Here is a 14,774-nt window from a genome sequence, read left to right as displayed (position 1 = left end):
ATTTGTGGTCAAAGTGTCCTAAAAAAAATTCAAACTATATAAAGTTATAGACTCCTTTTGATGATAAGTCAGCTATACAGAGGTCCCATTTTGACCTTCTGAACATGTTTCTGGCCAAAGAGTCCTCGATCTTGGGCTTTCTATTCATACTCATAGACTCCTTCTGATGCTTCATAAGCAATATAGATTTCCATATCTGACATTTTGAACTTATTTGTGGTCAAAGTGTCCTAACATTTTTTCAAACTATATAAAGTTATAGACTCCTTTTGATGATAAATCAGCTATACAGAGGGCCCCTTTTGACCTCCAGAACATATTTCTGGCCAAAGAGTCCTCGATCTTATGCTTTCTACAAATACTCATAAACTCCTTCTGATGCTTCATAAGCCATATAGATGTCCATATCTGACCTGTTGAACTTATTTGTGGTCAAAGAGTCCTAAAATTTTTCAAACTATATAAAGTTATAGACTCCTTTTGATGATAAGTCAGCTATACAGAGGTCCCCTTTTGACCTCCTGAACATATTTCTGGCAAAAGAGTCCTCGATCTTGGGCTTTCTATACATACTCATAGACTCCTTCTGATGCTTCATAAGCCATATAGATGTTCATATCTGACCTTTTGACCTTATTTGTGGTCAAAGTGTCCTAAAAATTTTCAAACCAAATAAAGTTATAGACTCCTTTTGATGATAAGCCAGCTATACAGAGGTCCCCTTTTGACCTCCTGAACATATTTCTGGCCAAAGAGTCCTCGATCTTGGGCTTTCTATACATACTCATAGACTCCTTCTGATGCTTCATAAGCCATATAGATGTCCATATCTGACCTTTTGAACTTATTTGTGGTCAAAGTGTCCTAACATTTTTTCACACTATAGAAAGTTATAGACTCCTTTTGATGATAAAACAGCTATACAGAGGTCCCCTTTTGACCTCCTGAACATATTTCTGGCCAAAGAGTCCTCGATCTTGGGCTTTCTATACATACTCATAGACTCCTTCTGATGCTTCATAAGCCATATAGATGTCCATATCTGACCTTTTGAACTTATTTGTGGTCAAAGTGTCCTAACATTTTTTCACACTATAGAAAGTTATAGACTCCTTTTGATGATAAAACAGCTATACAGAGGTCCCCTTTTGACCTCCTGAACATATTTCTGGCCAAAGAGTCCTCGATCTTGGGCTTTCTATACATACTCATAGACTCCTTCTGATGCTTCATAAGCCATATAGATGTCCATATCTGACCTTTTGAACTTATTTGTGGTCAAAGTGTCCTAACATTTTTTCAAACTATATAAAGTTATAGACTCCTTTTGATGATAAGTCAGCTATACAGAGGTCCCCTTTTGACCTCCTGAACATATTTCTGGCCAAAGAGTCCTCGATCTTGGGCTTTCTATACATACTCATAGACTCCTTCTGATGCTTCATAAGCCATATAGATGTCCATATCTGACCTTTTGAACTTATTTGTGGTCAAAGTGTCCTAAAAAAAATTCAAACTATATAAAGTTATAGACTCCTTTTGATGATAAGTCAGCTATACAGAGGTCCCCTTTTGACCTCCAGAACATATTTCTGGCCAAAGAGTCCTCGATCTTATGCTTTCTACAAATACTCATAAACTCCTTCTGATGCTTCATAAGCCATATAGATGTCCATATCTGACCTTTTGAACTTATTTGTGGTCAAAGTGTCCTAAAAATTTTCAAACCAAATAAAGTTATAGACTCCTTTTGATGATAAGTCAGCTATACAGAGGGCCCCTTTTGACCTCCTGAACATATTTCTGGCCAAAGAGTCCTCGATCTTGGGCTTTCTATACATACTCATAGACTCCTTCTGATGATTCATAAGCCATATACATGTCCATATCTGACCTTTTGAACTTATTTGTGGTCAAAGTGTCCTAAAAAAAATTCAAACTATATAAAGTTATAGACTCCTTTTGATGATAAATCAGCTATAAAGAGGTCCTCTTTTGACCTCCTGAACATGTTTCTGGCCAAAGAGTCCTCAATCTTGGGCTTTCTATACATACTCATAGACTCCTTCTGATGCTTCATAAGCCATATAGATGTCCATATCTGACCTTTTGAACTTATTTGTGGTCAAAGTGTCCTCAAAATTTTTCAAACTATAGAAAGTTATAGACTCCTTTTGATGATAATCAGCTATACAGAGGTCCCCTTTTGACCTCCTGAACATATTTCTGGCCAAAGAGTCCTCGATCTTGGGCTTTCTATACATACTCATAGACTCCTTCTGATGCTTCATAAGGCATATAGATTTCCATATCTGACCTTTTGAACTTATTTGTGGTCAAAGTGTACTAACATTTTTTCAAACTATAGAAAGTTATAGACTCCTTTTGATGATAAATCAGCTATACAGAGGTCCCCTTTTGACCTCCAAAACATATTTCTGGCCAAAGAGTCCTCGATCTTGGGCTTTCTATACATACTCATAGACTCCTTGTGATGCTTCATAAGCCATATAGATGTCCATATCTGACCTTTTGAACTTATTTGTGGTCAAAGTGTCCTAAAAAAAATTCAAACTATATAAAGTTATAGACTCCTTTTAAAGATAAATCAGCTATACAGAGGGACCCTTTTGACCTCATGAACATAATTCTGGCCAAAGAGTCCTCGATCTTGGGCTTTCTATACATACTCATAGACTCCTTCTGATGATTCATAAGCCATATACATGTCCATATCTGACCTTTTGAACTTATTTGTGGTCAAAGTGTCCTAAAAAAATTCAAACTATATAAAGTTATAGACTCCTTTTGATGATAAATCAGCTATAAAGAGGTCCTCTTTTGACCTCCTGAACATGTTTCTGGCCAAAGAGTCCTCAATCTTGGGCTTTCTATACATACTCATAGACTCCTTCTGATGCTTCATAAGCCATATATATGTCCATATCTGACCTTTTGAACTTATTTGTGGTCAAAGAGTCCTAAAAAAAATTCAAACTATATGAAGTTATAGACTCCTTTTGATGATAAATCAGCTATACAGAGGTCCCCTTTTGACCTCCAGAACATATTTCAGGCCAAAGAGTCCTCGATCTTATGCTTTCTATACATACTCATAGACTCCTTCTGATGCTTCATAAGCCATATAGATGTCCATATCTGACCTGTTGAACTTATTTGTGGTCAAAGTGTCCTAAAATTTTTCAAACTATATAAAGTTATAGACTCCTTTTGATGATAAGTCAGCTATACAGAGGTCCCCTTTTGACCTCCTGAACATATTTCTGGCCAAAGAGTCCTCGATCTTATGCTTTCTATAGATACTCATAGACTCCTTCTGATGCTTCATAAGCCATATAGATGTCCATATCTGACGTTTTGAACTTATTTGTGGTCAAAGTGTCCTAAAAAAAATTCAAACTATATAAAGTTATAGACTCCTTTTGATGATAATTCAGCTATACAGAGGTCCCCTTTTGACCTCCTGAACATGTTTCTGGCCAAAGAGTCCTCAATATTGGGCTTTCTATACATACTCATAGATTCCTTCTGATGCTTCATAAGCCATATAGATGTCCATATCTGACCTTTTGAACTTATTTGTGGTCAAAGTGTCCTAAAAAAAATTCAAACTATAGAAAGTTATAGACTCCTTTTGATGATAAATCAGCTATACAGAGGTCCCCTTTTGACCTCCAGAACATATTTCAGGCCAAAGAGTCCTCGATCTTATGCTTTCTATACATACTCATAGACTCCTTCTGATGCTTCATAAGCCATATAGATGTCCATATCTGACCTTTTGAACTTATTTGTGGTCAAAGTGTCCTAAAAAAAATTCAAACTATATAAAGTTATAGACTCCTTTTAAAGATAAATCAGCTATACAGAGGGACCCTTTTGACCTCATGAACATAATTCTGGCCAAAGAGTCCTCGATCTTGGGCTTTCTATACATACTCATAGACTCCTTCTGATGATTCATAAGCCATATAGATGTCCATATCTGACCTTTTGAACTTATTTGTGGTCAAAGTGTCCTCAAATTTTTTCAAACTATAGAAAGTTATAGACTCCTTTTGATGATAAATCAGCTATACAGAGGTCCCCTTTTGACCTCCAGAACATATTTCTGGCCAAAGAGTCCTCGATCTTGGGCTTTCTATACATACTCATAGACTCCTTCTGATGATTCATAAGCCATATAGATGTCCATATCTGACGTTTTGAACTTATTTGTGGTCAAAGTGTCCTAATCAAAATTCAAACTATATAAAGTTATAGACTCCTTTTGATGATAATTCAGCTATACAGAGGTCCCATTTTGACCTTCTGAACATGTTTCTGGCCAAAGAGTCCTCGATCTTGGGCTTTCTATACATACTCATAGACTCCTTCTGATGCTTCATAAGCAATATAGATGTCCATATCTAACCTGTTGAACTTATTTGTGGTCAAAGTGTCCTAAAATTTTTCAAACTATATAAAGTTATAGACTCCTTTTGATGATAAGTCAGCTATACAGAGGTCCCCTTTTGACCTCCTGAACATATTTCTGGCCAAAGAGTCCTCGATCTTGGGCTTTCTATACATACTCATAGATTCCTTCTGATGCTTCATAAGCCATATAGATGTCCATATCTGACGTTTTGAACTTATTTGTGGTCAAAGTGTCCTAAAAAAAATTCAAACTATATAAAGTTATAGACTCCTTTTGATGATAATTCAGCTATACAGAGGTCCCCTTTTGACCTCCTGAACATGTTTCTGGCCAAAGAGTCCTCAATATTGGGCTTTCTATACATACTCATAGATTCCTTCTGATGCTTCATAAGCCATATAGATGTCCATATCTGACCTTTTGAACTTATTTGTGGTCAAAGTGTCCTAAAAAAAATTCAAACTATAGAAAGTTATAGACTCCTTTTGATGATAAATCAGCTATACAGAGATCCCCTTTTGACCTCCAGAACATATTTCTGGCCAAAGAGTCCTCGATCTTGGGCTTTCTATACATACTTATAGACTCCTTCTGATGATTCATAAGCCATATAGATGTCCATATCTGACGTTTTGAACTTATATGTGGTCAAAGTGTCCTAAAAAAAATTAAAACTATATAAAGTTATAGACTCCTTTTGATGATAATTCAGCTATACAGAGGTCCCCTTTTGACCTCCTGAACATGTTTCTGGCCAAAGAGTCCTCAATATTGGGCTTTCTATACATACTCATAGATTCCTTCTGATGCTTCATAAGCCATATAGATGCCCATATCTGACCTGTTGAACTTTATTTGTGGTCAAAGTGTCCTCAAAATTTTTCAAACTATAGAAAGTTATAGACTCCTTTTGATGATAATCAGCTATACAGAGGTCCCCTTTTGACCTCCTGAACATATTTCTGGCCAAAGAGTCCTCGATCTTGGGCTTTCTATACATACTCATAGACTCCTTCTGATGCTTCATAAGGCATATAGATTTCCATATCTGACCTTTTGAACTTATTTGTGGTCAAAGTGTACTAACATTTTTTCAAACTATAGAAAGTTATAGACTCCTTTTGATGATAAATCAGCTATACAGAGGTCCCCTTTTGACCTCCAAAACATATTTCTGGCCAAAGAGTCCTCGATCTTGGGCTTTCTATACATACTCATAGACTCCTTGTGATGCTTCATAAGCCATATAGATGTCCATATCTGACCTTTTGAACTTATTTGTGGTCAAAGTGTCCTAAAAAAAATTCAAACTATATAAAGTTATAGACTCCTTTTAAAGATAAATCAGCTATACAGAGGGACCCTTTTGACCTCATGAATTTAATTCTGGCCAAAGAGTCCTCGATCTTGGGCTTTCTATACATACTCATAGACTCCTTCTGATGATTCATAAGCCATATACATGTCCATATCTGACCTTTTGAACTTATTTGTGGTCAAAGAGTCCTAAAAAAAATTCAAACTATATGAAGTTATAGACTCCTTTTGATGATAAATCAGCTATACAGAGGTCCCCTTTTGACCTCCAGAACATATTTCAGGCCAAAGAGTCCTCGATCTTATGCTTTCTATACATACTCATAGACTCCTTCTGATGCTTCATAAGCCATATAGATGTCCATATCTGACCTTTTGAACTTATTTGTGGTCAAAGTGTCCTAAAAAAAATTCAAACTATATAAAGTTATAGACTCCTTTTAAAGATAAATCAGCTATACAGAGGGACCCTTTTGACCTCATGAACATAATTCTGGCCAAAGAGTCCTCGATCTTGGGCTTTCTATACATACTCATAGACTCCTTCTGATGATTCATAAGCCATATAGATGTCCATATCTGACCTTTTGAACTTATTTGTGGTCAAAGTGTCCTCAAATTTTTTCAAACTATAGAAAGTTATAGACTCCTTTTGATGATAAATCAGCTATACAGAGGTCCCCTTTTGACCTCCAGAACATATTTCTGGCCAAAGAGTCCTCGATCTTGGGCTTTCTATACATACTCATAGACTCCTTCTGATGATTCATAAGCCATATAGATGTCCATATCTGACGTTTTGAACTTATTTGTGGTCAAAGTGTCCTAAACAAAATTCAAACTATATAAAGTTAGACTCCTTTTGATGATAATTCAGCTATACAGAGGTCCCATTTTGACCTTCTGAACATGTTTCTGGCCAAAGAGTCCTCGATCTTGGGCTTTCTATACATACTCATAGACTCCTTCTGATGCTTCATAAGCAATATAGATTTCCATATCTGACATTTTTAACTTATTTGTGGTCAAAGTGTCCTAACATTTTTTCAAACTATATAAAGTTATAGACTCCTTTTGATGATAAATCAGCTATACAGAGGGCCCCTTTTGACCTCCAGAACATATTTCTGGCCAAAGAGTCCTCGATCTTATGCTTTCTACAAATACTCATAAACTCCTTCTGATGCTTCATAAGCCATATAGATGTCCATATCTGACCTGTTGAACTTATTTGTGGTCAAAGAGTCCTAACATTTTTCAAACTATATAAAGTTATAGACTCCTTTTGATGATAAGTCAGCTATACAGAGGTCCCCTTTTGACCTCCTGAACATATTTCTGGCAAAAGAGTCCTCGATCTTGGGCTTTCTATACATACTCATAGACTCCTTCTGATGCTTCATAAGCCATATAGATGTTCATATCTGACCTTTTGACCTTATTTGTGGTCAAAGTGTCCTAAAAATTTTCAAACCAAATAAAGTTATAGACTCCTTTTGATGATAAGCCAGCTATACAGAGGTCCCCTTTTGACCTCCTGAACATATTTCTGGCCAAAGAGTCCTCGATCTTGGGCTTTCTATACATACTCATAGACTCCTTCTGATGCTTCATAAGCCATATAGATGTCCATATCTGACCTTTTGAACTTATTTGTGGTCAAAGTGTCCTAACATTTTTTCACACTATAGAAAGTTATAGACTCCTTTTGATGATAAAACAGCTATACAGAGGTCCCCTTTTGACCTCCTGAACATATTTCTGGCCAAAGAGTCCTCGATCTTGGGCTTTCTATACATACTCATAGACTCCTTCTGATGCTTCATAAGCCATATAGATGTCCATATCTGACCTTTTGAACTTATTTGTGGTCAAAGTGTCCTAACATTTTTTCACACTATAGAAAGTTATAGACTCCTTTTGATGATAAAACAGCTATACAGAGGTCCCCTTTTGACCTCCTGAACATATTTCTGGCCAAAAAGTCCTCGATCTTGGGCTTTCTATACATACTCATAGACTCCTTCTGATGCTTCATAAGCCATATAGATGTCCATATCTGACCTTTTGAACTTATTTGTGGTCAAAGTGTCCTAACATTTTTTCAAACTATATAAAGTTATAGACTCCTTTTGATGATAAGTCAGCTATACAGAGGTCCCCTTTTGACCTCCTGAACATATTTCTGGCCAAAGAGTCCTCGATCTTGGGCTTTCTATACATACTCATAGACTCCTTCTGATGCTTCATAAGCCATATAGATGTCCATATCTGACCTTTTGAACTTATTTGTGGTCAAAGTGTCCTAAAAAAAATTCAAACTATATAAAGTTATAGACTCCTTTTGATGATAAGTCAGCTATACAGAGGTCCCCTTTTGACCTCCAGAACATATTTCTGGCCAAAGAGTCCTCGATCTTATGCTTTCTACAAATACTCATAAACTCCTTCTGATGCTTCATAAGCCATATAGATGTCCATATCTGACCTGTTGAACTTATTTGTGGTCAAAGTGTCCTAAAAATTTTCAAACCAAATAAAGTTATAGACTCCTTTTGATGATAAGTCAGCTATACAGAGGGCCCCTTTTGACCTCCTGAACATATTTCTGGCCAAAGAGTCCTCGATCTTGGGCTTTCTATACATACTCATAGACTCCTTCTGATGATTCATAAGCCATATACATGTCCATATCTGACCTTTTGAACTTATTTGTGGTCAAAGTGTCCTAAAAAAAATTCAAACTATATAAAGTTATAGACTCCTTTTGATGATAAATCAGCTATAAAGAGGTCCTCTTTTGACCTCCTGAACATGTTTCTGGCCAAAGAGTCCTCAATCTTGGGCTTTCTATACATACTCATAGACTCCTTCTGATGCTTCATAAGCCATATATATGTCCATATCTGACCTTTTGAACTTATTTGTGGTCAAAGTGTCCTAAAAAAAATTCAAACTATATGAAGTTATAGACTCCTTTTGATGATAAATCAGCTATACAGAGGTCCCCTTTTGACCTCCAGAACATATTTCTGGCCAAAGAGTCCTCGATCTTATGCTTTCTATACATACTCATAGACTCCTTCTGATGCTTCATAAGCCATATAGATGTCCATATCTGACCTGTTGAACTTATTTGTGGTCAAAGTGTCCTAAAATTTTTCAAACTATATAAAGTTATAGACTCCTTTTGATGATAAGTCAGCTATACAGAGGTCCCCTTTTGACCTCCTGAACATATTTCTGGCCAAAGAGTCCTCGATCTTGGGCTTTCTATACATACTCATAGATTCCTTCTGATGCTTCATAAGCCATATAGATGTCCATATCTGACCTTTTGAACTTATTTGTGGTCAAAGTGTCCTCAAATTTTTTCAAACTATAGAAAGTTATAGACTCCTTTTGATGATAAATCAGCTATACAGAGGTCCCCTTTTGACCTCCAGAACATATTTCTGGCCAAAGAGTCCTCGATCTTGGGCTTTCTATACATACTCATAGACTCCTTCTGATGATTCATAAGCCATATAGATGTCCATATCTGACGTTTTGAACTTATTTGTGGTCAAAGTGTCCTAAACAAAATTCAAACTATATAAAGTTATAGACTCCTTTTGATGATAATTCAGCTATACAGAGGTCCCATTTTGACCTTCTGAACATGTTTCTGGCCAAAGAGTCCTCGATCTTGGGCTTTCTATACATACTCATAGACTCCTTCTGATGCTTCATAAGCAATATAGATTTCCATATCTGACATTTTGAACTTATTTGTGGTCAAAGTGTCCTAACATTTTTTCAAACTATATAAAGTTATAGACTCCTTTTGATGATAAATCAGCTATACAGAGGGCCCCTTTTGACCTCCAGAACATATTTCTGGCCAAAGAGTCCTCGATCTTATGCTTTCTACAAATACTCATAAACTCCTTCTGATGCTTCATAAGCCATATAGATGTCCATATCTGACCTGTTAAACTTATTTGTGGTCAAAGAGTCCTAAAATTTTTCAAACTATATAAAGTTATAGACTCCTTTTGATGATAAGTCAGCTATACAGAGGTCCCCTTTTGACCTCCTGAACATATTTCTTGCAAAAGAGTCCTCGATCTTGGGCTTTCTATACATACTCATAGACTCCTTCTGATGCTTCATAAGCCATATAGATGTTCATATCTGACCTTTTGACCTTATTTGTGGTCAAAGTGTCCTAAAAATTTTCAAACCAAATAAAGTTATAGACTCCTTTTGATGATAAGCCAGCTATACAGAGGTCCCCTTTTGACCTCCTGAACATATTTCTGGCCAAAGAGTCCTCGATCTTGGGCTTTCTATACATACTCATAGACTCCTTCTGATGCTTCATAAGCCATATAGATGTCCATATCTGACCTTTTGAACTTATTTGTGGTCAAAGTGTCCTAACATTTTTTCACACTATAGAAAGTTATAGACTCCTTTTGATGATAAAACAGCTATACAGAGGTCCCCTTTTGACCTCCTGAACATATTTCTGGCCAAAGAGTCCTCGATCTTGGGCTTTCTATACATACTCATAGACTCCTTCTGATGCTTCATAAGCCATATAGATGTCCATATCTGACCTTTTGAACTTATTTGTGGTCAAAGTGTCCTAACATTTTTTCACACTATAGAAAGTTATAGACTCCTTTTGATGATAAAACAGCTATACAGAGGTCCCCTTTTGACCTCCTGAACATATTTCTGGCCAAAGAGTCCTCGATCTTGGGCTTTCTATACATACTCATAGACTCCTTCTGATGCTTCATAAGCCATATAGATGTCCATATCTGACCTTTTGAACTTATTTGTGGTCAAAGTGTCCTAACATTTTTTCAAACTATATAAAGTTATAGACTCCTTTTGATGATAAGTCAGCTATACAGAGGTCCCCTTTTGACCTCCTGAACATATTTCTGGCCAAAGAGTCCTCGATCTTGGGCTTTCTATACATACTCATAGACTCCTTCTGATGCTTCATAAGCCATATAGATGTCCATATCTGACCTTTTGAACTTATTTGTGGTCAAAGTGTCCTAAAAAAAATTCAAACTATATAAAGTTATAGACTCCTTTTGATGATAAGTCAGCTATACAGAGGTCCCCTTTTGACCTCCAGAACATATTTCTGGCCAAAGAGTCCTCGATCTTATGCTTTCTACAAATACTCATAAACTCCTTCTGATGCTTCATAAGCCATATAGATGTCCATATCTGACCTTTTGAACTTATTTGTGGTCAAAGTGTCCTAAAAATTTTCAAACCAAATAAAGTTATAGACTCCTTTTGATGATAAGTCAGCTATACAGAGGGCCCCTTTTGACCTCCTGAACATATTTCTGGCCAAAGAGTCCTCGATCTTGGGCTTTCTATACATACTCATAGACTCCTTCTGATGATTCATAAGCCATATACATGTCCATATCTGACCTTTTGAACTTATTTGTGGTCAAAGTGTCCTAAAAAAAATTCAAACTATATAAAGTTATAGACTCCTTTTGATGATAAATCAGCTATAAAGAGGTCCTCTTTTGACCTCCTGAACATGTTTCTGGCCAAAGAGTCCTCAATCTTGGGCTTTCTATACATACTCATAGACTCCTTCTGATGCTTCATAAGCCATATAGATGTCCATATCTGACCTTTTGAACTTATTTGTGGTCAAAGTGTCCTCAAAATTTTTCAAACTATAGAAAGTTATAGACTCCTTTTGATGATAATCAGCTATACAGAGGTCCCCTTTTGACCTCCTGAACATATTTCTGGCCAAAGAGTCCTCGATCTTGGGCTTTCTATACATACTCATAGACTCCTTCTGATGCTTCATAAGGCATATAGATTTCCATATCTGACCTTTTGAACTTATTTGTGGTCAAAGTGTACTAACATTTTTTCAAACTATAGAAAGTTATAGACTCCTTTTGATGATAAATCAGCTATACAGAGGTCCCCTTTTGACCTCCAAAACATATTTCTGGCCAAAGAGTCCTCGATCTTGGGCTTTCTATACATACTCATAGACTCCTTGTGATGCTTCATAAGCCATATAGATGTCCATATCTGACCTTTTGAACTTATTTGTGGTCAAAGTGTCCTAAAAAAAATTCAAACTATATAAAGTTATAGACTCCTTTTAAAGATAAATCAGCTATACAGAGGGACCCTTTTGACCTCATGAACATAATTCTGGCCAAAGAGTCCTCGATCTTGGGCTTTCTATACATACTCATAGACTCCTTCTGATGATTCATAAGCCATATACATGTCCATATCTGACCTTTTGAACTTATTTGTGGTCAAAGTGTCCTAAAAAAATTCAAACTATATAAAGTTATAGACTCCTTTTGATGATAAATCAGCTATAAAGAGGTCCTCTTTTGACCTCCTGAACATGTTTCTGGCCAAAGAGTCCTCAATCTTGGGCTTTCTATACATACTCATAGACTCCTTCTGATGCTTCATAAGCCATATATATGTCCATATCTGACCTTTTGAACTTATTTGTGGTCAAAGAGTCCTAAAAAAAATTCAAACTATATGAAGTTATAGACTCCTTTTGATGATAAATCAGCTATACAGAGGTCCCCTTTTGACCTCCAGAACATATTTCAGGCCAAAGAGTCCTCGATCTTATGCTTTCTATACATACTCATAGACTCCTTCTGATGCTTCATAAGCCATATAGATGTCCATATCTGACCTGTTGAACTTATTTGTGGTCAAAGTGTCCTAAAATTTTTCAAACTATATAAAGTTATAGACTCCTTTTGATGATAAGTCAGCTATACAGAGGTCCCCTTTTGACCTCCTGAACATATTTCTGGCCAAAGAGTCCTCGATCTTATGCTTTCTATAGATACTCATAGACTCCTTCTGATGCTTCATAAGCCATATAGATGTCCATATCTGACGTTTTGAACTTATTTGTGGTCAAAGTGTCCTAAAAAAAATTCTAACTATATAAAGTTATAGACTCCTTTTGATGATAATTCAGCTATACAGAGGTCCCCTTTTGACCTCCTGAACATGTTTCTGGCCAAAGAGTCCTCAATATTGGGCTTTCTATACATACTCATAGATTCCTTCTGATGCTTCATAAGCCATATAGATGTCCATATCTGACCTTTTGAACTTATTTGTGGTCAAAGTGTCCTAAAAAAAATTCAAACTATAGAAAGTTATAGACTCCTTTTGATGATAAATCAGCTATACAGAGGTCCCCTTTTGACCTCCAGAACATATTTCAGGCCAAAGAGTCCTCGATCTTATGCTTTCTATACATACTCATAGACTCCTTCTGATGCTTCATAAGCCATATAGATGTCCATATCTGACCTTTTGAACTTATTTGTGGTCAAAGTGTCCTAAAAAAAATTCAAACTATATAAAGTTATAGACTCCTTTTAAAGATAAATCAGCTATACAGAGGGACCCTTTTGACCTCATGAACATAATTCTGGCCAAAGAGTCCTCGATCTTGGGCTTTCTATACATACTCATAGACTCCTTCTGATGATTCATAAGCCATATAGATGTCCATATCTGACCTTTTGAACTTATTTGTGGTCAAAGTGTCCTCAAATTTTTTCAAACTATAGAAAGTTATAGACTCCTTTTGATGATAAATCAGCTATACAGAGGTCCCCTTTTGACCTCCAGAACATATTTCTGGCCAAAGAGTCCTCGATCTTGGGCTTTCTATACATACTCATAGACTCCTTCTGATGATTCATAAGCCATATAGATGTCCATATCTGACGTTTTGAACTTATTTGTGGTCAAAGTGTCCTAATCAAAATTCAAACTATATAAAGTTATAGACTCCTTTTGATGATAATTCAGCTATACAGAGGTCCCATTTTGACCTTCTGAACATGTTTCTGGCCAAAGAGTCCTCGATCTTGGGCTTTCTATACATACTCATAGACTCCTTCTGATGCTTCATAAGCAATATAGATGTCCATATCTAACCTGTTGAACTTATTTGTGGTCAAAGTGTCCTAAAATTTTTCAAACTATATAAAGTTATAGACTCCTTTTGATGATAAGTCAGCTATACAGAGGTCCCCTTTTGACCTCCTGAACATATTTCTGGCCAAAGAGTCCTCGATCTTGGGCTTTCTATACATACTCATAGATTCCTTCTGATGCTTCATAAGCCATATAGATGTCCATATCTGACGTTTTGAACTTATTTGTGGTCAAAGTGTCCTAAAAAAAATTCAAACTATATAAAGTTATAGACTCCTTTTGATGATAATTCAGCTATACAGAGGTCCCCTTTTGACCTCCTGAACATGTTTCTGGCCAAAGAGTCCTCAATATTGGGCTTTCTATACATACTCATAGATTCCTTCTGATGCTTCATAAGCCATATAGATGTCCATATCTGACCTTTTGAACTTATTTGTGGTCAAAGTGTCCTAAAAAAAATTCAAACTATAGAAAGTTATAGACTCCTTTTGATGATAAATCAGCTATACAGAGATCCCCTTTTGACCTCCAGAACATATTTCTGGCCAAAGAGTCCTCGATCTTGGGCTTTCTATACATACTTATAGACTCCTTCTGATGATTCATAAGCCATATAGATGTCCATATCTGACGTTTTGAACTTATATGTGGTCAAAGTGTCCTAAAAAAAATTAAAACTATATAAAGTTATAGACTCCTTTTGATGATAATTCAGCTATACAGAGGTCCCCTTTTGACCTCCTGAACATGTTTCTGGCCAAAGAGTCCTCAATATTGGGCTTTCTATACATACTCATAGATTCCTTCTGATGCTTCATAAGCCATATAGATGCCCATATCTGACCTGTTGAACTTTATTTGTGGTCAAAGTGTCCTCAAAATTTTTCAAACTATAGAAAGTTATAGACTCCTTTTGATGATAATCAGCTATACAGAGGTCCCCTTTTGACCTCCTGAACATATTTCTGGCCAAAGAGTCCTCGATCTTGGGCTTTCTATACATACTCATAGACTCCTTCTG

The sequence above is a fragment of the Abramis brama genome, assembly GCF_963993115.1.
Source record: "Abramis brama genome assembly, chromosome: 24".
Lineage (NCBI taxonomy): Eukaryota > Metazoa > Chordata > Actinopteri > Cypriniformes > Leuciscidae > Abramis > Abramis brama.
The sequence above is the reverse complement of the archived record's forward strand: the minus strand, read 5'-3'. Positions refer to the sequence as shown.